The sequence below is a fragment of the Sardina pilchardus genome, chromosome 1 (assembly GCF_963854185.1).
Source record: "Sardina pilchardus chromosome 1, fSarPil1.1, whole genome shotgun sequence".
Lineage (NCBI taxonomy): Eukaryota > Metazoa > Chordata > Actinopteri > Clupeiformes > Clupeidae > Sardina > Sardina pilchardus.
Genome location: NC_084994.1, coordinates 43155029 through 43182337, shown reverse-complemented (window position 1 = coordinate 43182337; position 27309 = coordinate 43155029). Strand labels below are relative to the sequence as shown.

At 39.2% G+C, this 27309-nt stretch overlaps 1 protein-coding gene and 1 long non-coding RNA gene across 2 annotated transcripts in view; both read right to left on the bottom strand.

Moving 5' to 3' along the window:
- LOC134079139 (rap guanine nucleotide exchange factor 3-like) overlaps positions 1-27309 on the bottom strand; it is a 58254-nt gene that overhangs the window by 15742 nt on the left and 15203 nt on the right. The gene's annotated exons all lie outside the window — the stretch shown is intronic.
- On the bottom strand, positions 1133-6068 carry LOC134075880 (uncharacterized). The gene is made up of 4 exons (XR_009938505.1): positions 5622-6068; positions 2871-2922; positions 2565-2650; positions 1133-1564 (listed from the first exon to the last, which is right to left on the bottom strand). It is a non-coding gene; the product is annotated as an uncharacterized LOC134075880 (long non-coding RNA).

Genomic DNA, 27309 nt, shown 5'->3' with positions numbered 1-27309 from the left:
CAGGCAGCTGAGCAACAGCTAGAGAATGCTGTTTTAGAAGATGCGTGGGGTCAACTATGTCCTGAACTAGAAATTGAGAGGTTAGAAAGTCAATTAGAATGTAACAATCAGGGAGAAATGGTAAATGATCCAGTAGATTCTATTGCAGACTTGGAAAAAAACTCTTCACCACATTTTCTTCTAGAGAACCAAACAAAATCTCTAGGTCGAACTGACGGTTTAGCATTAATTAGGTCACTAAACACAACACAACTGTCTATATTTTACAAGATACGTCAATGGTGTTTAGAGAAAGTACAGGGAAAACAACCGCCTCCTGTTCATGTATTCATCACAGGTGGAGCAGGCACTGGGAAAACCCATTTGATCAAAGCAATTCAGTATGAATGCAATCGTATTTTGTGTCAACAAAACAAAAATCCAGATGATTTGTGTGTTTTACTGACTGCTCCCACAGGTATAGCTGCCTACAATTTAAAAGCAACAACCATTCATAGTGCATTTTGTATAGGGACAGATGTAAAATTGCCATACACCCCTCTTGGTGAGGAAAAACTTAATACACTAAGAGCAACTTTAGGCAATGTAAAGTTGTTGGTTATTGATGAGGTGTCCATGGTTGACCATAAATTATTAGCTTATGTACACGGTAGACTCAGACAAATAAAACAGTCTGGTACAACAGACCCATTTGGAAATGTTAGCGTGATTGCTGTAGGAGACCTATATCAGCTAAGTCCAGTTAGAGGTACACCATTACATATGGACACATCAAATGTTAATTTCTGGAATAGTCTTTTTTCTGTTGTTGAATTACATACTGTCGTTCGTCAAAAAGATACAGAGTTTGCAGAACTGTTAAATCGGCTGCGAACACGAGTTAAGACCAATGGCATTCTTCCAAAAGACATTGCGCTTTTACAAAGTCGTGAAACAGGTGAGGAGAGTTCAGCTCTGCATATATTCTCTACAAATGCTCAAGTACAGGAATATAACTTGCAACAGCTATGTAAACAATGTAAGGAATATGTTTCTATTAAAGCTCAAGACTATGTTAAAAACCACAAAACGGGTAAGACAATGTTGAAACAAGGGCAACATACTTCAGTTCGTCAGACAAATTTATTGGAAGACTTATGCATAGGTGAAGGTGCACGTGTCATGTTGATTAAAAATATTGATGTGTCAGATGGTTTAGTTAATGGTGTTTGTGGTTCAGTGGTGCATGTAGCTATACAGCCTGGAAGTCAATTCCCTACCTCTGTATATGTTAAATTTGATGATGATGACATAGGTATAAAAAGACGTAAACAATACATTTCAGATAACTCACAATTGCACATGGCTACACCTATCTTCCTTGAAGAAGAGCGAGTTGATTACAAAGGTGGATTGCGTCGGCAATTTCCATTGAGACTAGCATGGGCAATAACTGTACATAAAGTCCAAGGCTTAACACTCACTACGGCTGTGGTTTCATTGCACAAAATATTTGCACCTGGACAGGCATATGTAGCTTTGAGTAGAGTTACCTCTCTTGATGGTCTGATCATCAGTGACTTCACTGAAAAAGCAATTTATTGTAATCAGCACATATCCCAACACCTTGCAAGCATGCCAAAGTTTTTGTGTGATGACACTATTGAAAAACCTATGTCTAACTGCTTTTCCATTTATCTTTTAAATGTACAAAGTTTACATGCACATTTTCAAGACTTACAAGCAATTGTTGCACCCTTACATCCTGATTGTGTCGCAATGACAGAAACATGGCTAGGTGACTCATTCAGTCCTGAAAGGCTTTCCATTACAGAATATTGTTTTCATCACAAATCAAGACGATTGTCATATACTCATTCTAGCAGTGAATTTCATGACCTGGCCACACAACAACATGGTGGAGTTGGGATGTATGTGCACTCAGACAGATTGTGTCAATTTCCTACTTTTCCAATCTGTAATTTGGAATGTATAGTTCTACAAATAAAAAATCCTGACCTTGTGATAGTGGTTATCTACAGACCTCCATCATATAATTTGCATAATTTCCAAAAACATGTCAAACACTTGATGGATGCGTTGACAGTTTTGAGTGATAACATAATTTTGTTGGGAGATTTTAATGTAGATGTGAACAAACCTAATGATCACATTAAGTTCATGGAAACCAATAACTACACCCAACTGGTTTCAGGATCAACCACAGAAGCTGGTACATTGATAGACCATGTGTATATAAAAAATACATCCACATATAAAATATACACAAAAGTGATGCCTTTATATTTTTCAACTCATGAAGCTATTTTATGTACTGTCACACATTGATTAATATATTGAGATGTTAGTAATTGCCTAAAGCTTTCCCTGCTTATTTGAAACTATGGAAAAACTACTGAGTACTATGTGTTGTGTCTTACCTGTGCCTGTTGCGTGTCCAAGATTATGGAAACGTGAACAGGTACAACATGTGTTTCATCTGTGTCTCTGTCTATGTGTTGATAAACAAACTTAATTAATAAATCCTGATTGTGTGAGTCCACTGCATTGTGGATATTACATACCATTTCAACCAAGCTTTTTGGTGAGGATGAAAACTGGATCTGGCATAGTCAGTCCCCAGTTCAATCACAAAAATGACTGTGTTGCCCTGCACAGAAATATACAAAATACAGTGTTGCTTGACAATCAATTTGGCTCTATCAATCTGAGTTGATATGATGTACTGTAAATTATCATCTTCTATTTCTGGTGTGACAATTTGGTTTAATCCCACCAAGGGTTACATTTTACATAAATGCATCAGCATGGCCATGATAAATAGCATTATTCATATTAGAATATTTCACTACAAGTATCCTTTATCTTACCTCAGACCCATACAGTGGGGAGAAAATGTATTTGATGCCATGCTGAAGTTGCCTAAAAAGACAATCAATCATCATTTGACAATTGATCTTAATGTCTTAATTCACAAAATGAGTAAAAATAAAACTGCTAAGTACATTAATTTTCTTTGTGAAACATATCTTAAATAAATAACTGTTCTTCCTAAATCCTAAGGGGAAGGAAGTATTTGACCCCCAATGTAACCCTATGGGAATTTAACACATAGGATTAACATAGGGGCAGGCAGATGTTTATTTGTTAACGCCAGCTATTTCATGGATCCAGGATATTATGCATCCCGATAAAGTTATGTTGGTCATTGGAATTAAAATAGCCCCACATCATCACATACCCTTCACCATAGCTACAGATTGGCATGGTGCTAGAGATTGGCATGGTGCTTTTTCCAGTAGGCCTATTAGCCAGGCTAATAGGCCTACTGAAAAAAACACCATGCCAATCTCTAGCTATGGTGAAGGGTATGTGATGATGTGGGGCTATTTTAATTCCAACGACCAACATAACTTTATCGGGATGCATAATATCCTGGATCCATGAAATAGCTGGCCTTTAAAAATAAAAATCTGCCTTCCCATAGGGTTACATAGGGGGTCAAATACTTTCCCCCTATAATTTAACGAAATCTTGTATTTATTTATGATACATTCTTCAATTACAAAGACAATTGGTGTCCTTGGTGGTTTGATTTTTACTCATTTTTTGAATTAAGGCATTAAGATCAATTCTCAAATGATGATTTTATATTCCTGTTTTAGCATGGTATCAAATACATGTGCTCCCCACTGCATCTATCTAAACACATCTAACAACCACAACACTTTTAACCATCATGCTTTTGCATTAATGTATTAGATTTTCCCCAATGGCTAAAAAATAGCAAAAGACACTGGTAGTGGTACTTTCACATTAGTGGAATGGGGTTCAACTCCCTGCAGTGTCCTTGCTCATAGCCACCACATATAAAAACAAAACAGTTGTAGAAGACTCTACACATTACCACAAAAACCTAATAGCCCTAATCTTACCAAAAATACACATTCTATGAACATGAACACACGACCCACACACATTGCAATAACTCTCATCCTCACCCTCATCCAAGTTAACTTAACATCCTTACCACCACTGCACAACATGCATACACTAGGGATCAACCAATATATTCTTTTTCAGGGATGATACTGATCAATTACTAATTAAAATTGAGATTGATAACCAATATGTAAAAGTGATATTTCAGTTGACAAGAAAGGGGGGTATGGTATAATAACATCAACAAAAATCCAAAAGCATTTCATTAGCTAGGCTACTTTTGTCTTTCTTATTTAATCAACTTGCAATGTATCATGTTAATGAAAGAGCTGACTTAACTGGATGTGTGTTAGTTAAGGATGATGCTTTGCCATCATGCGTTTAAGTGCACGACAGAGGAAAGAGGTGACGTGTGATGACTATCCAAGTGTTAAGGTTGAATCATATACAGTCTATGGGTTGAATAGTTTAACGAAACCGTTTTAAAATTGGCTAGTTGTTAAAGAAATAAACCTTGAAAGACCGTGGTTTATAAGCAAATAACCCCCTGGCCCTGGTTGGTTTATACGCAGGCTATAATCGAACATCAAGTTGCGTTGGCACATCGCGAAGCTGTTCTACAGTAAAGACTACAGGCTAACCCACTCAGTCGAGTGGCTTATGGATTTTCTAAAACGTTTACTACATCGATGTAGCAAGATTTCATGAATCAAAAACACAGCAACGACTAATATTAAGCCTACTTCAGCCAAGATAGGCTATTCCCTCAATATGAATGATTGCCATGCAACGACACGCAGCCACTCTAACTTGTGTGCTAGTTGTGGTAGCAAGTTACTACGAAATGCAGTCAAGATGTGTGTTTATTGGCAAATTTACAACAACATAGAACCATGCATAAAACACGATTCAAGCAGGGACGGTTTATAGAGCAACTAGACAATCTTTGACTGAAATTTACAACAACATAGAACCATGCATAAAACACGATTCAAGCAGGGACAGTTTATAGAGCAACTAGACAATCTTTGACTGAAATTTACAACAACATAGAACCATGCATAAAACACGATTCAAGCAGGGACAGTTTATAGAGCAACTAGACAATCTTTGACTCACCCACTCATATTCAAGGACCGGAACTATCTGTTTAAACTACTTGTACGAGCCAAAATGGCACCCTATAGCTAGCTTAGGACAATATTTAAACAACGTCCAATTTACTACGGCTGGTCCTGAGTGCCTGTAATCTTTTCCGACAGGCCTTTTTAAAAAAAAAAAAAAAAAGACCAACTATTTGACGTTCGTTATGGCACTGAGAATTGTTTATTACCGAACGTGACGGACTCTGGTTAATGTGTTTGCCTAAAACCTGCCTAGCTATAACGTTAGCCTACTCCCAAACGATACTCCCAAACTGTGACACATTTGAACTTACGTTACGTTTTGCAACAGTCGAGAGTTTGGATTATGTTTCAGTAGTTAGACTGACACCTAAGCTATCAAGGCTGTAGTCCTAAAGTAAGATAAACTACCTAGTAGACATCATATCACTAACGTGCATCACTTGGAGTTAGCTAAATAGAGGGAACGAGCGCTTTATGGAACCGGATCAAAACATAATAGCTTGCAAAGTTGTGCTTTAACAACTTCAGTGTAGCGTTTTAACAAACTGTTACCTTACTGTCAAGAATAACTCCGTAGAGAAAAAGTCAAAATGACTGCACTGTTTCTAGGATAAGTCCACGGACGGACTCTGGTTAATGTGTTTGCCTAAAACCTGCCTAGCTATAACGTTAGCCTACTCCCAAACGATACTCCCAAACTGTGACACATTTTAACTTACGTTACGTTTTACAACAGTCGAGAGTTTGGATTATGTTTCAGTAGTTAGACTGACACCTAAGCTATCAAGGCTGTAGTTGTAAAGTAAGATAAACTACCTAGTAGACATCATATCACTAACGTGCATCACTTGGAGTTAGCTAAATAGAGGGAACGAGCGCTTTATGGAACCGGATCAAGACATAATAGCTTGCAAAGTTGTGCTTTAACAACTTCAGTGTAGCGTTTTAACAAACTGTTACCTTACTGTCAAGAATAACTCCGTAGAGAAAAAGTCAAAATGACTGCACTGTTTCTAGGATAAGTCCACGAGAACAGTCTTCCCTGGATGTGTACTGACCAACAAATCACATGGTGTAGTGGGCGGGACAGTGCTCTCGACAACAGAATGTCAAATGAGTGAGAGACGTTTTACAGACAGTGAGTTTCATTCGCTAGGGCATCAGACAAATAACCCTAAATAACTCACTTTCTGTTAAAGAGTGTAAAGTCAAAATTGCAGCATAGATTAACATGACTATTAGTATTTGCAAACTCATCTCATAATATTTTAGGTGAAACTATGTGTCAACCACAATCATTAATATGCTATTAAGTGACAAAATCACAACCATACTAAACAACATCAAAAATTGTATGTGACTGTCACTGCAAACACACTAACTAATACTCCATTAAATTTCATGAAGATTAGTCACTGTTTTCTGCCTATAACACCAATTTCCTGTTTCTTAATAAAATGCCATAATTCAAACCTTCGCCATTTCAATATACTTCAAAAATTCAAAAATCTGGTCGCAATTCCTCTCGGGTAACCCCTCAAGATCATTTTAGTGCTTATATGACATGATTTCGATACACCGTCTAGGAGAAGTGTTTCAAAATACGTGATGTGCAAAAATCATAATCATAATCATAACTCAAATTCTTCTAAGATTTACTATATCGTTTAAATGTAAAAGTTGTTCAGATTAATACAACGCATATGCCCACCAAATTTGGTTCATTTTCATGCATGTATGTGTCAAACACAACAGAAACCGCGCTAGGTGGCGCTATAGAGTCCCTGAGCCACACCCTAGGCCAAAGCTCTGTCTCTGAGTTTCGATTGCAATTCTACAAATGGCTGCCAAATTACAAGAGTTTTAGAGCATGCCAAGTTGGTGTAAAAAAAAAAACAGGTAAGACGGAAAAAGAATAATAATAATAATCTGAGCAGAAACAATAGGGCCTTGCACCTACGGTGCAGCCACTTTCAGTGGCCGCACCTCGGTGCTCGGGCCCTAAATATAGCCGCAAGCGGCGATGGCGGGCCCGAGCACCAGCGGTGCGGAGACCTGTGACATTTCGGAATCTAACAAAGCAACATGTGCGTGTTGGTGGGCATGTGCATGAGCAACACACTTGCCCACCAAATGTGGTCAATTTTCCTAAATGTGTGTCAACCACAACAGACAACACACTAGGTGGCGCTATAGAGTCCCTAAGCCACACCCTACGCCAGAGCTCTATCTCTGACTATCGATAGCAATAACGCACAAGCCCACCAAATTTGCCTCATTTTCATGAATGTGTGTGTCAACCACAACAGACAATGCGCTAGGTGGCGCTATAGAGTCCCTAAGCCACACCCTAGGCCAGAGCTCTATCCCTGACTAGCGGTAGCAATAATGCACATGCCCACCAAATTTGGTTCATTTTCGTGAATGTATGTGTCAACCACAACAGACAATAAGCTAGGTGGCGCTATAGAGTCCCTAAGCCACACCCAAGGCCAGAGCTCTGTCTTTGACTAGCGGTAGCAATAACACAGAAGCCCACCAAATTTGGTTCATTTTCGTGAATGTATGTGTCAACCACAACAGACAATAAGCTAGGTGGCGCTATAGAGTCCCTAAGCCACACCCGAGGCCAGAGCTCTGTCTTTGACTAGCGGTAGCAATAACACAGAAGCCCACCAAATTTGGTTAATTTTCGTGAATGTATGTTTCAACCACAACAGACAACGCGTTGCTAGGTGGCGCTACAGAGTCCTTAAGCCACAACCTAGGCCAGAGCTCTATCTTTCAGTAGCGGCAGCAATAACACACAAAACCACCAAATTTGGTTCATTTTCGTGAATGTATGCATCAACCACAACACACAATCTGCTAGGTGGCGCTATAGAGTCCCTAAGCCACACCCTAGGCCAGAGCTCTGTCTCTGACTAGCAATAGCAATAACACACAAGCCCACCAAATTTGGTTCATTTTCGTGAATGTTTGTGTCAACCAAGACGGACAACTCGCTGCTAGGTGGCGCTATAGAGTCCCAAAGCCACACCTTAGAGTCAAAGCCCTGTCTCTGACTAGCAGTAGCAATTCTACATTTAGCTGCGAAATTACATCCAAATTATTACCTTTTTTCTGCCTATAACACAAACTTCCTGTTTCTTTAATAAGTTGCCATAATTCAAACCTTTGCCATTTCAATATACTTTTGAAATTCAAAAATCTGTTGGCAATTTCTCTTGGGCAACCCCTCAAGATCATTTTACTGCTGAAATGACATGATTTCGATAAACCGTCTAGGAGAAGTGTTTCAAAATACATGATGTGCAAAAATCATAATCATAATCATAACTCAAATTCTTCTAATATTTACTATAGAGAGTAAATGTAAAAGTTGTTCAGATTAATAGAACACACATGTCCACCAAATTTGGTTCATTTCCGTGAATGTATGTGTCAACCACAACAGACAGCGCGCTAGGTGGCGCTATAGAGTCCCTGAGCCACACCCTAGGCCAGAGCTCTGTCACTGAGTAGCCACAGTAACTCCACATGTAGCTGCCAAAATGCAAGAGTTTTGGAGCATGCTAAGTTGGTGAAAAAAGGGCGCACGGGGTAAGACGATGAAAGAATAATAATAAATATAGCCGCAAGCGGCGATGGCGGGCCCGAGCACCTGCGGTGCGGAGACCTGTGACATTTCGGAATCTAACAAAGCAACATGAGGCGTGTTGGTGGGCATGTGCATGAGCAACACACATGGCCACCAAATTTGGTCAATTTTCTTGAACGTATGTGTCAACCACAACAGACAACGCGCTAGGTGGCGCTATAGAGTCCCTAAGCCACACCCTAGGCCAGAGCTGTTTTTCACTAGCGGCAGTAATAACACACAAGCTCATGAAATTTGATTCATTTTTGTGAATGCAAATGTCAACCCAAAACGGCTAACACGCTAGGTGGCGCTATAGAGTCCCTAAGCCACACCCTCAATAGCGATCGCAATAACACATGTGTCCACCAAATTTGGTTCATTTTCGTGAATGTATGTTTCAACCACAACAGACAACGCACTAGGTGGCGCTATAGAGTCCCTAAGCCACACCCTAGGCCAAAGCTCTGTCTCTGACTAGCGATAGCAATAACACATAAGTCCACCAAATTTGGTTCATTTTCATGAATGTTTGTGTCAACCACAACAGATGACGTACTACTAGGTGGCGCTATAGAGTCCCTAAGCCACACCCTAGGCCAGAGCTCTGTCTCTGACTAGCGATAGCAATAACACATAAGTCCACCAAATTTGGTTCATTTTCGTGAATGTTTGTGTCAACCACAACAGATAATGTGCTACTAGGTGGCGCTATAGAGTCCCTAAGCCACACCTTAGGCCAGAGCTCTGTCTCTGACTAGCGATAGCAAAAACACATAAATCCACCAAATTTAGATCATTTTCGTGAATGTTTGTGTCAACCACAACAGATAACGTGCTACTAGGTGGCGCTATAGAGTCCCGAAGCCACACCTTAGGCCAGAGCTCTGTCTCTGACTAGCGATAGCAATAACACATAAGTCCACCAAATTTGGTTCATTTTCGTGAATGTTTGTGTCAACCACAACAGATAACGTGCTACTAGGTGGCGCTATAGAGTCCCTAAGCCACACCTTAGGCCAGGGCTCTGTCTCTGACTAGCGATAGCAAAAACACATAAATCCACCAAATTTGGTTCATTTTCGTGAATGTTTGTGTCAACCACAACAGATAACGTGCTACTAGGTGGCGCTATAGAGTCCCGAAGCCACACCTTAGGCCAGAGCTCTGTCCCTGACTAGCAGAAGCAATTCCACATGTAGCTGCCAAATTACATCCAATTTATAACCTATTTTCTGCTTATAACACCAACTTCCTGTTTCGTAATAAGACGCCATAATTCAAACCTTCGCCATTTCGATATGCTTCGAAAATTCAAAAATCTGTTCGCAATTCCTCTCGGGCAAACCCTCAAGATCCTTTTACTGCTCATATGACATGATTTCGATAAACCGTCTAGGATAAGTGTTTCAAAATACATGATGTGCAAAAATCATAATCATAATCATAACTCAAATTTGTTTAAGATTGACTATGTAGTGTAAATGTAAAAGATGTTTAGATTTATACAACACATCTGCCTACCAAATTTGGTTCATTTTCATGCATGCACATGTCAACCACAACAGACAGCGCGATAGGTGGTGCTATAGACCCCCTGAGCCACACCCTAGGCCAGGGCTCTGTCTCTCAGTATCAAATGCAATTCTACATATGCCTGCCAAATTACAAGAGTTTTGGAGCATGCCAAGTTGGTGAAACGGCCAAACGGGCTAAGACGAAGAGAGAATAATAATATTGTGTGTGTGTGTGTGTGTGTGTGAGTGTGTGAGTGAGTGAGTGAGTGAGTGAGTGACCAGGAGTCCCTTAGCCACACGCTAGGCCAGGGCTCTGTCTCAGACTAGAGGTGGCAACACACAAGGCAAAGACAAATTTTTATGAGGATTAGAACTTGGGTCTTACTCAGTCAGTCCCCAATTCAATCACAAAAATGACTTAACCTGAATAAAATCTTTATACACATGATCTTTTTTTTACCTTTTACTTTGCATCACACTGTCATTCTTGACTCTGTGTGTGTGTGTGTGTGTGTGTGTGTGTGTGTGTGTGTGTGTGTGTGTCTGTGTCTGTGTCTGTGTCTCTGTGTGGAGAGCGGGGGAGGAGAGAGAGACATCCAGCTGGGAGAGAGGGGAAAGTGTGAATAACTGTGGGGGGAAGGAAAGAAACAAGGAGGGGGAGAGTGGGTGATCCACAGTGAGGGAGCAGCTAGGTAGTTCTGTGTGTAACACGCGCGGGCAGCAAGGAGCGGATAGGAGAGACCATAGTCATATGAAAACCTAAATAACTCACTTTCTGTTAATGTGGTTTACGTCGAAATTGCAGCATAGGTTGATATGATTATCATTATTCATCAACTCGCTTCAAAATATTTTAGCTAAAACTGTGTCCACCACAATCATTAATGCGCTTTTAAAAATCACAAACAACACCAAATTCAAAACTTTGTATATGACTGTCACTACAAACACACTAACTAATACTCCATCAAATTTCATCCAAATTAGTCACTGTTTTCTGCCTATAACACCAACTTTTTGTTCCTTTTATAAGACACCTAGGTTCAAACCTTCGCCATTTCGATATACTTTTGAAATTCAAAAATCTGTTCGCAATTTCTCTTGGGCAACCCCTCAAGATCATTTTACTGCTAAAATGACATGATTTCGACAAACCGTCTAGGAGAAGTGTTTCAAAATACATCATGTGCAAAAATCAGAAAATCTCACATAATTCAAATTCTTTTAATATTTACTATATAGTTTCAATGTAAAAGTTGTTCGGATTAATACAACACACATGCCCACCAAATTTGGTTCATTTTCGTGCATGTGTGTGTCAAACACAACAGAAATCGCTCTAGGTGGCGCTATAGAGTCCCTGAGTCACACCCGTGGCCAGAGCTCTGTCTTTGAGTAGCGACGGTAATTCCACATGTAGCTACCAAATTACAAGAGTTTTGGAGCATGCCAAATTGGTGAAAAAGGGCCGCACAGGCTAAGACGAAGAGAGAATAATAAGAAATATAGCCGCAAGCGGCGATGGCGGGCCCGAGCACCTGCGGTGCGGAGACCTGTGACATTTCGGAATCTAACAAAGCAACATGTGCGTGTTGGTGGGCATGTGCATGAGCAACACACATGCCCACCAAATTTGGTCAATTTTCCTGAATGTATGTGTCAACCACAACAGACAACACGCTAGGTGGCGCTATAGAGTCCCTAAGCCACACCCTAGGCCAGAGCTCTATCTCTGACTATCGATAGCAATAACGCACAAGCCCACCAAATTTGGTTCATTTTCGTGAATGTGTGTGTCAACCACAACACACAATGCGCTAGGTGGCGCTATACAGTCCATAAGACACCCTTGGCCAGATCGTGTCTCTGAATAGCTATAGCAATAACACATATGCTAACCAAATTTGGTTCATTTTCGTGAATGTATGTGTCAATCACAACAGACAATGCACTAGGTGGCGCTATAGAGTCCCTAAGCCACACCCTCAGCCAGAGCTCTGTCTCTGAATAGCGATGGCAATAACACATGTGCCCACCAAATTTGGTTCATTTTCGTGAATGTATGTTTCAACCACAACAGACAACGCACTAGGTGGCGCTATAGAGTCCCTAAGCCACACCCTAGGCCAAAGCTCTGTCTCTGACTAGCGATAGCAATAACACATAAGTCCACCAAATTTGGTTCATTTTCGTGAATGTTTGTGTCAACCACAACAGATAACGTGCTACTAGGTGGCGCTATAGAGTCTCTAAGCCACACCTTAGGCCAGAGCTCTGTCTCTGACTAGTGATAGCAATAAGACATAAGTCCACCAAATTTGGTTCATTTTCGTGAATGTTTGTGTCAACCACAACAGATAATGTGCTACTAGGTGGCGCTATAGAGTCCCGAAGCCACACCTTAGGCCAGAGCTCTGTCCCTGACTAGCAGATGCAATTCCATGTGTAGCTGCCAAATTACATACAATTCCTAACCTTTTTTCTGCCTATAACACCAACTTCCTGTTTCATAATAAGACGCCATAATTCAAACCTTCGCCATTTCGATATGCTTCGAAAATTCAAAAATCTGTTCGCAATTCCTCTCGGGCAACCCCTCAAGATCATTTTACTGCTCATATGACATGATTTCGATAAACCGTCTAGGAGAAGTGTTTCAAAATACATGATGTGCAAAAATCATAATCATAATCATAACTCAAATTTGTTTAAGATTCACTATGTAGTGTAAATGTAAAACTTGTTCAGAATAATACAACACACATGTCCACCAAATTTGGTTCATTTCCGTGAATGTATGTGTCAACCACAACAGACAGCGCGGTAGGTGGCGCTATAGAGTCCCTGAGCCACACCCTAGGCCAGGGCTCTGTCTCTGAGTATCAAATGCAATTCTACATATGCCTGCCAAATTACAAGAGTTTTGGTTTATGCCAAGTTGGTGAAACGGCCAAACGGGCTAAGAGGAAGAGAGAATAATAATAATAATAATAATAATAATCTGAGCAAAAACAATAGGGCCTTGCACCTACGGTGCAGCCACTTTCAGTGGCCGCACCTCGGTGCTCGGGCCCTAATAATCTGATCAAAAACAATAGGGCCTTGCACCTACGGTGCAGCCACTGTCAGTGGCCGCACCTCGGTGCTCGGGCCCTAATAAATATAGCCGCAAGCGGCGATGGCGGGCCCGAGCACCTGCGGTCAGCGACATGGGATATGTTGGAAAGTAAACATATTGTAGCATGACGTTGCGTGTGTGAAATGCACATATGTGATGGTGTGGTTTTTGAGCTACAGGGTGATGTATAAATGTTTAAGCCACATTCTATGGCAGAGTTGTGTACCTAATTAGTGGTAGGAATAACACACATGTTAAATGAATTTGGTTAAGTTTGGGAATGACTACGTCAGTCAATGGAGTAGTTGTTGTCATAGTGTCCCTAAACAACACCGTAGGGTTGAGCTTTGTGTTGGACTAGCAACATCAAATGTAGGTTATTTCTGGTGAATGTCTAGTAGCTACAACAGATAATGTAAACCATGGGTACTGTACTGGTGTTTACTGGTTAATAGACCCCAGGATGTTGGTCACCTTCATTACATGTGTAGAGAGTTGATTTGCTGTGAATCTTAAGCATATAGTATTAATGATTATTTGTCATATTCTTCTCGTGACAATGAAATTGTCAGCAGCAGCTAGGGTTCTCACAAAACCAAAAAGAACTGAGCACATTACTCCAATTCTTAAATCTCTGCACTGGCTTCCTGTATGTCACAGAGTTGACTTTAAAGCACTACTAATTGTTTATAAATGAGTAAATGGAGCAGGACCTAAATACCTATCAGACATGTTTCAGCAGTACACACCTTCTTGTCCTCTGAGGTCTCAGGAGAAAACCTCTTAGTAAAACCTTCTGTTAGAACTAAACATGGCGAAGCAGCTTTTAGCCGCTATGCGGCTCAGCTTTTTGACATTAAAAAGGCCCCTAACTGCAGCCTGTTTTAAATCTAGACTTAAGACCAAATTGTTCTCAGATGCTTTCTGCTAACTGTCTCTTAATTATTCCATCTGGAGTCTTTTATGTTAATTATTCCTTATTGATTTGATCTTGATTTATGCTTTGTTTTTATTTTCTATATTATTATTATTATTATTATTGCTATTATTATTTTTATTACTATTACTAGTCCTTGCCCATCTATGCTTTTATCTGCTATAATTACTGTTTGTTTTGTGTTTATGTAAAGCACATTGAATGACCTCTGTGTATGAAATGTGCTATATAAATAAACTTCACTTGACTTGACTTTACTTGAAATTACATTTTGAGGGCTGAGAAGCCAATGGGCGGGGTGACATTTCGTGAACTTTATAGGAGGGCCAAAGCAAATGTTTTTGCTTTTATATTTTCACAATGAAAGACCTTTGTAATTGTTCAATAACTTTATAATGAGAAATATATACCCCTATACATTTTGTCAGTTAGAAAGAGTTAATTGAGAGCTTTTAGGTGATAACTCAATTTAGATCAAAATGTCAGTTTACCCTGTTGTTTGTCATCTATGATTTGTATGTTTGTATGTCTGTGAATATTTGCCATTAATTACAAGACATTAAGTCTTACAGTTTGCTATTGGCAATGAATTTACACTTTTAAGCCCACAGAGGAATTTGATATGGTCTACATTATGTAGATCAGGTACAGGCCTATTCAGGTTATATCTCCCATGATGTGAGCCATTTGTACAGAAGAGTTTTTTTGTCTGTGAATTTTAGGCACTAATGAATAGCCATTACCTTTCACTTTTCCCTATTGACAATGAATTTACATTTGTAAGCACTCAGTGGAATTTGACTTGGTCTACAGAATGTAAATCAGGTATAGGTCCAATGTGTTAATAGCACCCTGGATGTTGGCCTCCTGCACACAATAGTTTGTATGTCTGGGAATAGGCATTAACTACTTGCCATTACCTTCACATTCTCCTATTGAAAATGGAATTACACCTTGAAGCACGTGCATGGTCATGTGTACAGTAGGTGAGCTCAGTAACTGTTTGAAAGGTTTTCCACAGGTACCCTTTTGAAAGTGAAAAGTGAACACATACATAGAGAGCCTTTTGCTAGAAAATGCATAGGGTGTGGACTGTTTGAAATAACCTTTTGTAATTACGTTGACATTATTTGGCGTACAACCAAAGCGTGTAAAGACTCAAGACTGAATGGTGACGCTTGTTATTTAGCAAAATAAACGACAGCCATTGGAATTAAAGTTTTATTTCTACATTGAAATAAATTATACAGAGACGAGAGAATTTGGTATTGTACCGTTTAGTTTGCGTTTTGAAGTTTTATTAATATGCTAGTCTTCTTGCGAGAAAATGGAGAAGGTGTAGGCCTAGACGTTGTTGCGAGAATACCAAAGAGACAATGGCGCATGCGACCAGGGGAACAGTAGAAGAATGTACTCTTAGCGCTGCACGGACAATTTGCATTTTTGTTTTGATAGTAGATCTGTTGTTTGGCGCTATCTTAGTGCTTGTTTGGAAGTAATTGGTGTGTAGATTAATACAAACTCTTTTGGATGATGTTTTTACTTGCATTGACGTTGTGTAGGTTTGATGAATAGGTTGGTGAGTAGATATGCGCGGCTCATTGTTGGTAATGGTCATAGGTGTAAGTCGCTGGATTTCAGCGGTTACTGTGTGTTGAGGGTTCAGCATCTTGCTGAACGAGAATGTTCTGAATCTTCAAGAGGCACGGGCGGGGGTCTTGCACGGTGTGTTGTGAGACTGTAGTGGAGGTAGGCTATATGGCCTGCTATTTGCTGGGCAGTGCAAATAGGTAGTGGGCAGAGTGCGTTGTCATTGGTTTAGGAGTGATGTCAGTTTGTATGTGCCAGTGTCAAATTGTGTTGATGTAAAAATAAAAGGAGAATATTGAGTCAACGCTTAAAAAACACACACATAATCACATAGAGCTATGTTTTAATTGTCATTGCTCTGTCAATGTGAGGTTGTGTAGTTATTTCTTGTTATGGTATGTGTACGTGAGCAATCGGTAGGCTATAAAAATGTGATGAAGACCAGTCGTGCTGTGATTAAAACTTTCAATTGTGCGTAAATTGAACGTAAACATAGGCGTAAGGTTATGCTTGTTTTTCTTGTCGGGAATTGCAACGTGATTTTCATAGCTAAAAATGTTTGTAGGTGTCGGTGAAAAACAGTTTTGATGTTAAACAAACAAAAAAAAAGAAGTGCATTTTGACCTTATAAGGCTCAAAATGTTGTTCAAAACAGAACACCCACCACATAAACACAAGCTGCAATAGCAATTGAATTGCCCCAATGGAGAGTATTGTTTTTATGCGTGGTGCATGAAAGCAAGTCAAAACACTTTAGTAACATGAAAAATGCATAAACTGTGTTAGTGAGGATGGTGATTACAGATAAGAAATGGGGACCATTGTGAGATTTTTTGGTTTGGGTAACAGTAGGCTAGCCTATACGGAGATGGATATTGTTTGATCGGCATGTTGGCGGGGTGGGGCGGGGTGGGGCGGGGTGGGGCGGGGTGGGGCGGGGCAGGGGGACGATTACAGGTAACTTTAGGAGATAAATAGTTGGTTGCAGAAAAATGTAATTCTTACTTTCATGCCAGTTGGTTTTTGGATTACTTGTTTTGAAGACCAGCGGGTGAGTTGCGTGTGCGGTTTTACAAACGGATTTTTTGGAAATACACAGTTTGATAGCCTACATTTGAATTAAAGCGACTTTGAAAAGCAGCGGTCGAGTTGGGAGTGTACCTCGAAAACGGTTGCTATTTTTAACACAGTTCAACATTCTGGCCGATTTGGATTCCTGCCTTTGAAGAGCAGCGGTTGAGTTGCAGAGGGACGGAAATGCCGAGAAGAAAGTCACAGAATATGAGACGCGATGGTTTCATCAAACACAGTAAGAATATGGGTTTTTCTACATTGGCTTGTGTGTGCAGTCGTCAAGCTCCTTGCGGGGTTAAGCGTGGTTCAAAGGTGAGCGATCAAACGTCTGAATCTGGCTTTGTAACTCGCTTAGGTTGTGCCATTGCAGGTGTGGTGAGGAGCCGTTTAGATGCTGTGTGCGCTTGGAAAAGCCACGATATAGACAATATAATTACAGAGAGCAAGAAGTTGGTGGCATGTTCAAATGGTCAGCAAACAGTTGATGAAAAGATGATGGCATTTGATGGGAAACAGACGTTGTTTGAGCGCACTGTGAATGTGCGGTGTGATGGATTGCATTGTGGTACATTTTCTAGATTAGGTGAAGTCCATGCTTTGTACGAGTGTGTACAGGAGAAGCTTTTGTGCAGTGACTCTTGTGTTCTAAATCTCGGAGGTGAGGTTTGTGCGATTGTGAGACATAACGATTACCTGGTGGTGTTGGATTTTAACAGTCGTGATGCGCAAGGTTTAATGTCCGAGATGGGTACAAGCGTGGTTGTGTTTAATACCAATTTCCAAGATTTGATGTATCATTTGGAGAAGTTGTCGAGATCATTACAGGCCAGACATTTCACCGTGGTCGGTATACAGGTAGACACTGAACAGCTACAAGTAGTCCTAGGCCAACCTATTAACCCGACGGTAGATGCCAATGTTGAGATGGAAAACGTAGATGTTGTTGATAGCCATTGTGGTTTAGCCTTATCGACCAGCAGAGCTTCAGCATGTGTAGATAGGCCTAGTACGGGCTACAGACACGAAGTGGTTGGTGATGTACAGGTGAGGCGTGCAAGAAACTATGCACAGGTTTGTGGAATGTATTCACCAACAACCAAAGCCTTACCGTGTGTGGATAAACGTCCGAATGACAGACAGGAGGTTGTTGGTGACGTGCTAGTGAATTGCGCAGCAAACTATGGTCGGGTTTGTGGAAAGCCCACTTTGCCAGTATCTAGCAAGCCAATTGACGGCGTTGTTGATAATGATGTAATTGAAGATGGTGTTGAGTGTGTGAGCGAATCGTCTTCAGATACAAGATATTTCAACCCCATTCCATCACCTTTAGCTTTGGTATTGTGTGGGGAATTAAATATACGTTTTACTGGCAATTGTGATGTACAGTATGTGGACAAGACATTTCTTGGTGAGCCGCGTAAAATAACAAAGATGGCTGGCGATGGCAATTGTTTTTTTCGTGGTGTTAGTTTCTCCATAAGTGGGTCACAGAATCACCACGCAATTCTGCGGGAGAGTGTATTAAAATATATGCTGTCACACGAAGATCAGTGTATTCTGGATAGAGGGTCACGTTCAGTTGCAGATTACATTACAAGTACAGGAATGGCTAACTTGGGCACATGGGCAACGGAGGTAGAAATGCACATGATGGCTCAGTTTTTGAACGTGGATATATACACATTTAGTAATAAGCAGTGGTTGAAATTCAGATGCCAGAACAGTACACAGTTGACTCCAGGCATTTACCTGGACCATTTTAGAGGTTGTCACTATGATGTTGTTGATTCTGTTCATGTTGCAAGTAGGGATGGGTTTGACGATGTCCCGTCTAGTTTCACGCCTAAGTTCCCTGTAATTGGCAAAGAGAGTCATGTAGTTTCTGATGATGATCTATCTTTGTCTGAAGATGATGTGGAGGTTGTAAGTGAATTGTCTTCAAATTCAATGACTTTCAATGCACGTCCAGGACGTTTACCAGTACCAGTGTCTGAGAAAGGACTTATCACTTGTATGATGCATGATGAAAATGTTTTTGATGTTGTTGAAACAGACGGACAGAGTGAATGGTTTGAGGCTGAGGTGCCTCAGGATGTTGTTGAAATAAGCAATAACAAGTGTGTTGTGGAAGAGAACAGCATTGTTAAACATATGCAACATGATACTGTAGGGTTAAGTTCAGAAAATGAATATGTTGGAAAGGTGCACAGTACTGTAAAGATTACAGAAAAAGAGGAAGCAGATGAAGAAATAGACATGAATATTGATGTGATGAAACCATTACATGATGAGTTTAACCCTATAAGTACAGTGATTACAGAACGTTTGTGTGAAAGACTTAAGCTTGAGCATAACAAACAGAAGGATATAGTCCTACCTTGTAGGCTAGTTTCAAGCTCACCTTTAGGCAATCCTTGTGACATTAAGGCCATGACTTCAGATGGCAATGGGTTTTTCAGAGCAATCAGTCATGTTTTGAGTGGTACTGAAGCAAATCATAGAAAATTACGCCTTGCTGTTGTCAAATATATGAAAGATTATCCCACGTTATGCCATACATTATTAAAGGGAAGGTACAACAGTGTAGTTGAATATATTAACACGTCTAGAATAAATTATGTCAAAACTGAAGTAACAACACTTGAGATACAACTGATGTGTGATTTATTGCAAGTGCCAATTCATATTTTTAATGGCAAAATGTGGGTTGCATATAGCTGTTTTGGTGGGACAAAGGCTGAAGGCGGGATATATCTTAATCATTCAAATATGCAGTATGGTGTGGTAATTTGTATTAAAACTGCCAACAGGGAAGGGTGTCTTATGGCTTGCCAGAATGAAGTGAACTTGATTAAGATAGGATGTATTACACGTGGAGTAAAACGTTCTTTTGAAGAAATGTCTTGTGAGGTGTTGATAGATGAAGGTAGCAGTATTGATCAAGTATCACAATTGATGTCAATGTTAAAGAATAAGCTTATTTCTCCAAAAAAGTTTAAATATCAAAGTAATGAGCAATACAGAAATTGTGTGAAGGTAAATATGCGTAAGAAGTACCATGCTAATTCTGATGCAAGATTGAAGAAATTAGAGCAAGCTAACCTGAAATATGCATTAAATGAACAATACAGAACATGCAAAAAACAATCATTTTTAAAGAGATATCAGCACAATGTACAGGTAAGGCGTGTTATTAATGAGTCAACAAGAAAAGCAAATCTTAAGAAATACCATGAAGATACACAATACAGAGTTGAGAAAAGGAAATCAAGTATTCATAAATATAAAGAAAATGCACACTTTCGGGCTAGAATGAAAACAGCAAGTAAACAGAAGTATGAGGAACATTCAGAGTTTCAGGCTAGAGTGAAAATGGCAAGTAAACAAAAGTATGAAAAAAATGCAAAATTTCAGGCTAGAGTGAAAATGGCAAGTAAACAAAAGTATGAAAAAAATGCAAAATTTCAGGCTAGAGTGAAAATGGCAAGTAAACAAAAGTATGAAAAAAATGCAAAATTTCAGGCTAGAGTGAAAATGGCAAGTAAACAGAAATATGAGGAAAATGCACAATTTCGAGCTAGAGTGAAAACTGCAAGTAAGCAAAAGTATGAGAAAAATGAGTTGCATAGAAATACTGTGAAAAATGCAAGTATATTGAAATATGCTTCAAATAAAGAATTGAAGCAGTATTTGTATGTTGAAAATAAGAACAGAAAAGTCAAACACACGCTAGAGCAGCAGAAATTCAATTCAGTAATGTTACATTTTCTGGAAAAAGTGAAAGATGGACCAAGTTATGTTTGTTGTGTGTGTCATCGATTGCTTTTTAAAGATCAGGTGAGGCATTGCAATGAAAAAACATATATGAAGTCTACATGTGCACAAGATGTTGCTGCAAAATGCATAACCAAAGATTATTTGCACATTTGCAATGCTTCTTGTTGTGAGGATTGTAAATGGAAAAATACACCTAGGTGTGAATTGTGGATATGTCATACTTGTCATTGTAAATTAAACAAAGGCCAAATTCCTGTTGAAAGTGTTCACAATAACATGGTTCTTTCAAATGTTCCTAGTGAGTTGAGCACTTTAAATTCCTTAGAACAACATTTAGTTGCTTTACATATCCCTTTCATGAAACTGTTAGCATTACCCAAAGGAGGGCAAAATGGTGTGCATGGCCCAGTAACTTGTGTTCCTGCAAACATAGTTGAGACTACAAAAGTTTTGCCAAGAGCTGATGTGGAAAATTCGCTTTTACCGGTTAAATTGAAAAGGAAATTAACATATAAAGGACATTACAAATATGAGTTTGTGAATTCAACAAATGTATTAAATGCATTTAACTTTTTGAAAGAGAACAATAAATATTATTCAGACATTGATTTTAATAATGATTGGGTAAATGTGTTTGCACAACAAACACATAATGATGTTCATATAGATCAAGCATTAGACAATGAGGGGACTGAGGACGAGTTACTACATGATAGACAGCAATATTGTATGTTTATGGATACATGTTTGCAGCCAGTGGACATTGGGCAAGAGGTTTTGGATCATTACTTAGATAAAATTTTGCATCTAGCGCCAGGTGAAGGTAATAGTCCCATCAAAATGTTAATGGATAAAGCTAATGAAGCGAAATGTTTTCCTGCATTGTTTCCAGATGGGTTACATACATACCATGACAAAAGGCAATCACAAATAACTTTGTCCAGATATTTTAACATGAGAGTGTTAAATGCAGATAAAAGGTTTGCTAAAAATGTTGAGTATATTTTTTATGCCCAGTATTTATCTGAGATACAACAAGTTGTATCTAATGTGTCCATAGCATTAAGAAAAGGAAAACACCGGAAAAATCCAACAATTGTTGATTCAAATGTACTGAAAGATGAGGGGAGTTTACAATCTCTGCTTCAAAATGATGAGGGTTATAGGTTTTTAAAACCCATTCGTGGCACACCTGCTTTCTGGCAGGCTGCACAAAAGGATTTGTTTGCATTAATTCGGCAATTAGGTATTCCAACTTGGTTCTGTTCGTTTTCATCTGCCGACATGCGTTGGACAAATTTGCTGTCAACTCTTCTACTACAAGAAGGCAGACATGAAACTCTTGAGGATTTGCAATGGGCAGACAAGTGTGAGTTATTGCGCCAAAATCCAGTCACTGCAGCTCGAATGTTTGATCACAGATGGCATTGTTTTTTAAAAGGTGTGCTTATGTCACCAGCAAATCCAATTGGTAAAATTGTGGATTACTTTTATAGAGTTGAGTTCCAACAACGTGGATCTCCACATGTTCATTGTCTGTTTTGGATTGAGAATGCCCCTCAAATAGACAAAGCGTTAGATGAGGATGTTATTGCTTTTATTGACAATTATGTTACATGTGAGTTAGATTCTGAGGATACACAGTTATATGAAATCGCATCAGCTGTCCAACAGCATAGCAAGAAGCATTCAAAGACTTGTAAAAAGAAAGGTACAACTTGTAGATTTAATTTCCCAAAACCTCCGTCTGCACGTACTTTCATCACCCATAAGAAGGATGAAGACATGAACATCAACACATGCAAATGTCAGCAACCAGATGTATGTCAATGCCCTAAGATTGTTGTTGCAAACAGAGAATGTCAATGTGACATATCTAGTAAATGTGACTGTGGTATTAATAATGAATATAAAATGGAGAAAAAAAGGGCACAAGAAATTTTATCATCTGTTAAAGATGCTATAGAAAATGGTGATAACAACTTCAGCTCAACTGATTCATTATTTGACTCTGTAGGCATAACCCAAGAGATATTTGAAACCGCATATGCAGTTCATGGAAACAAAACTCAAGTTGTTTTGAAAAGGCAACCACAACACGTGTGGGTAAATCAGTATAATAAGTCCCTTTTGAAATGCTGGAATGCCAATATGGATATTCAGTATGTTGTGGATGCATACGCTTGTATTGTGTACATAATATCTTACATATCTAAAGCAGAAAGAGAGATGGGTTTGCTCCTAAGTAATGCCCAAAGGGAAGCAAAAAAAGAACATAACCTTGATGCAAAAAGTGCACTTAAGAAGATAGGCAGTGTGTACTTGCATAATCGTGACATAAGTGCGCAGGAGGCAGTTTATCGATTAACAAATATGCATTTGAAAGAATGTTCACGTAAAGTAATGTTCATTCCCACTGGTGACAATGTTGTCAAAATGAGTCTTCCTTTAGCTGTTCTACAAGCGCGAGCTGATACTGGACCTGTGTTATCTAATGATATGTGGATGACAAGCATCATAGACAGGTATAAAAGTAGGCCTGATGACAAGTTATTTCAGGACATGCCTTTAGCAATATTTGCATCTGAGTATAGGGTTCTTTCTACAACTGAAAAATGTAGAAACAAAGTACAGTTAAAAAACGATTTGGGTTATGTTGTTCGTAGAACTCGTACAAAACCTGCTGTTATACGTTACGCAAGTTTTTCAGAAACCAAAAGTCCAGAACTTTTCCACCAAACCAGTCTACAACTTTTTCTACCATATAGACAAGACATACAATTGAAACCACCAGGATTCAACAGCTTTGAGGAATTTTACAAACTTGGTCATGTGTCTCTTTCTGATGGCATACTAACATCTGTTAAAACTCTGGTAGATCAAATCAGAAGTCAATTTGAAGTGGATATGGAGATATTACAGTCAGCTGAGCAACAACTAGAAAATGCTGTTGTAGAAGATGCGTGGGGTCAACTATGTCCTGAACAAGAAATTGACAGGTTAGAATGTCAATTGGAAAGTAAAAATCAGGGGGACTTAGTAAATGACCCAGTAGATTCCATTGCAGACTTGGAAAATAACTCTTCACCACACTTTCTTTTTGAAAACCAAAAAAGATCCTTAGGTAGGGCTGAGGGTTTAGCATTAATTAGGTCACTCAATACAGCACAGCTGTCCATATTTTACAAGATACGTCAATGGTGTTTAGAGAAAGTGCAGGGAAAACAACCGCCACCTCTTCATGTGTTTATCACAGGTGGAGCAGGAACTGGGAAAACCCATTTGATCAAAGCAATTCAGTATGAATGCAATCGTATTCTGTGTCAACAAAACAAAAATCCAGATGATTTGTGTGTTTTACTAACTGCTCCCACAGGTATAGCTGCCTATAATTTAAAAGCCACAACCATTCACAGTGCATTTTGCATAGGGACAGATGTAAAATTGCCATACACCCCTCTTGGTGAGGAAAAACTTAATACCCTAAGAGCAACTCTAGGCAATGTAAAGTTGTTGGTCATTGATGAGGTGTCCATGGTTGACCATAAACTATTAGCTTATGTACACGGTAGACTCAGACAAATAAAACAATCTGGTACTTCGTACCCATTTGGGAATGTTAGCGTGATTGCTGTAGGAGACCTATTTCAGTTAAGTCCAGTTAGAGGTACACCATTACATATGGACACATCAAATGTTAATTTCTGGAATAGTCTTTTTTCTGTTGTTGAACTACATACTGTTGTTCGTCAAAAAAATACACAGTTTGCAGAACTGTTGAATCGTTTGCGCACACGAGTTAAGACTAATGTTCTTCTTCAAGAAGACATTGCACTTTTACAAAGTCGTGAAACAGGTGAGGACAGTCCAGCTCTGCATATATTCTCTACAAACTCTCAAGTACAGGAATATAACTTGCAACAGTTATGTCAAAATTGTAAGGAATATGTTTCAATTAAAGCTCAAGACTATGTTAAAAACCACAAAACAGGGAAGACAATGTTGAAACAAGGGCAACATAGTTCAGTACGTCAGACAAACTTATTGGAAGAGTTATGCATAGGTGAAGGGGCACGTGTTATGTTGATTAAAAACATTGATGTATCAGATGGTTTAGTTAATGGTGTGTGTGGTTCAGTGGTGCATGTAGCTATTCAGCCTGGAAGTCAATTCCCTACCTCTGTATATGTTAAATTTGATGATGATGACATAGGTATAAAGAGACGTAAACAATACATTTCAGATAACTCACAATTACACATGGCTACACCTATCTTCCTCGAAGAAGAGCGAGTTGATTACAAAGGTGGATTGCGTCGGCAATTCCCATTGAGACTAGCATGGGCAATAACTGTACATAAAGTCCAAGGTTTAACACTCGCAAAGGCTGTGGTTTCTTTGCACAAAATATTTGCACCTGGACAGGCATATGTAGCTTTGAGTAGAGTTACCTCTCTTGATGGTCTGATCATCAGTGATTTCACTGAAAAAGCTATTTATTGTAATCAGCACATATCCCAACATATTGCAAGCATGCCAAAGTTTTTGTGTGAAAACACCATTGAAAAACCTATGTCTAACTGCTTTTCCATTTATCTTTTAAATGTACAAAGTTTACAAGCACATTTTCAAGACTTACAAGCAATTGTTGCAGCATTACATCCTGATTGTGTCGCAGTAACAGAAACATGGCTAGGTGACTCCTGTAGTCCTGAAAGACTTTCCATAACAGAATACTGTTTTCATCACAAACCAAGACGATTGTCATATGCTCATTCTAGTCGTGAATTTCATGCCCTGGCCACACAACAACATGGTGGAGTTGGGATGTATGTGCACTCTGCCAGATTGTATCAGTTTCCTACTTTTCCTGTTTGTAATTTGGAATGTATAGTTCTACAAATAAAAGACCCTGAACTTTTGTTAGTGGTCATCTACAGACCTCCATCATATAATTTGCGTATATTCCAAAAACATCTCAAACACTTGATGGATGCGTTGACAGTGTTGAGTGATAACATCATTTTGTTGGGAGACTTCAATGTAGATGTAAACAAACCTAATGATCACATTAAGTTCATGGAAACCAATAATTACACCCAACTGGTTTCAGGATCAACCACAGAAGCTGGTACATTAATAGACCATGTGTATATCAAAAACACATCCACATATAAAATACACACACAAGTGATGCCTTTATATTTTTCAGCTCATGAAGCTATTTTATGTACTGTTACACATTGATAAAGATATTGACACGTCACTAATTTTGACTGGTTTTGTCCCAGCTTATATGTAGACTACAAACTACTAAGGAGTATGTATTGCATCTTACCTGTGCCTGTTGCGTGTCCATGACCATGGAAACGTCAGCAGGTACAACAGGTGTCACACCTGTGTGTCATTTGTGTCTGTCTCTATGCGTTGATATAAGCAAACTTAACTAATAAATCATGATTGTGTGACTCAACTGCATTCTAGATATTACATACCATTCCAACCAAGCTTTTTTTGTGAGGATGGGAACTGGGTCTGCCATAGTCAGTCCCCAGTTTAATCGCAAAAATAACTTTGTGTTGCACTGCACAAAAATATACAGAATATAGTTTTGCTTAACAATCCATTTTGCTCTGTCAACCATCAGTTAATATGATGTACTGTAGATAATTAGCCTATATTTCTGGTGTAACATGTTAGATTAGTTATACACCAAGGGTTCGCTTTAACATAAATGCATCATCATGGCCAATGGATACAGCATTATTCTTATTAGAACATTCCACCACACATATCCTTACCCAACACATGTAACACTTTTTACCATCATGATGATGCATTCATGTTTTGCTTTCCCCACTGGCTAAAAAAGCAAAAGACACTGGTAGTGGTACTTTCACATTTGTGGAATGGGGTTCAACTCCCTGCAGTGTCCTTGCTCAAAGCCACCACATATAAAAGCAAGACTAATAGATCTCTATACACTACCACACACACATAATATCCCTAACGCCCACTATCAATGACTACTGTATTCCAATGTATTATGTTGATATACTGCAATAAACGGACTTCTTATATGTCTGTGCATATTAATTGGCTAACCAATAACAGTGTTTTTATCTGTCATCCAATATTTGTTTTTCACTAGCGGCAGTAATAACACACAAGCTCATCAAATTTGATTCATTTTCGTGAATGTAAATGTCAACCCAAAATGGGTAACACACTAGGTGGCGCTATAGAGTCCCTAATTCACACTCTCAGCCAGAGCTCTGTCTCTGAATAGCGATGGGAAAAACATATGTGCCCACCAAATTTGGTTCATTTTCGTGAATGTATGTTTCAACCACAAGTGACAACGCAGTAGGTGGCGCTAAAGAGTCCCTAAGCCACACCCTAGGCCAAAGCTCTGTCTCTCACTAGCGATAGCAATAACACACAAGTCCACCAAATTTGGTTCATTTTCGTGAATGTTTGTGTAAACCACAACAGATAACGTGCTACTAGGTGGCGCTATAGAGTCCCGAAGCCACAACTTAAACCAGAGCTCTGTCCCTGACTAGCAGAAGCAATTCCACGTGTAG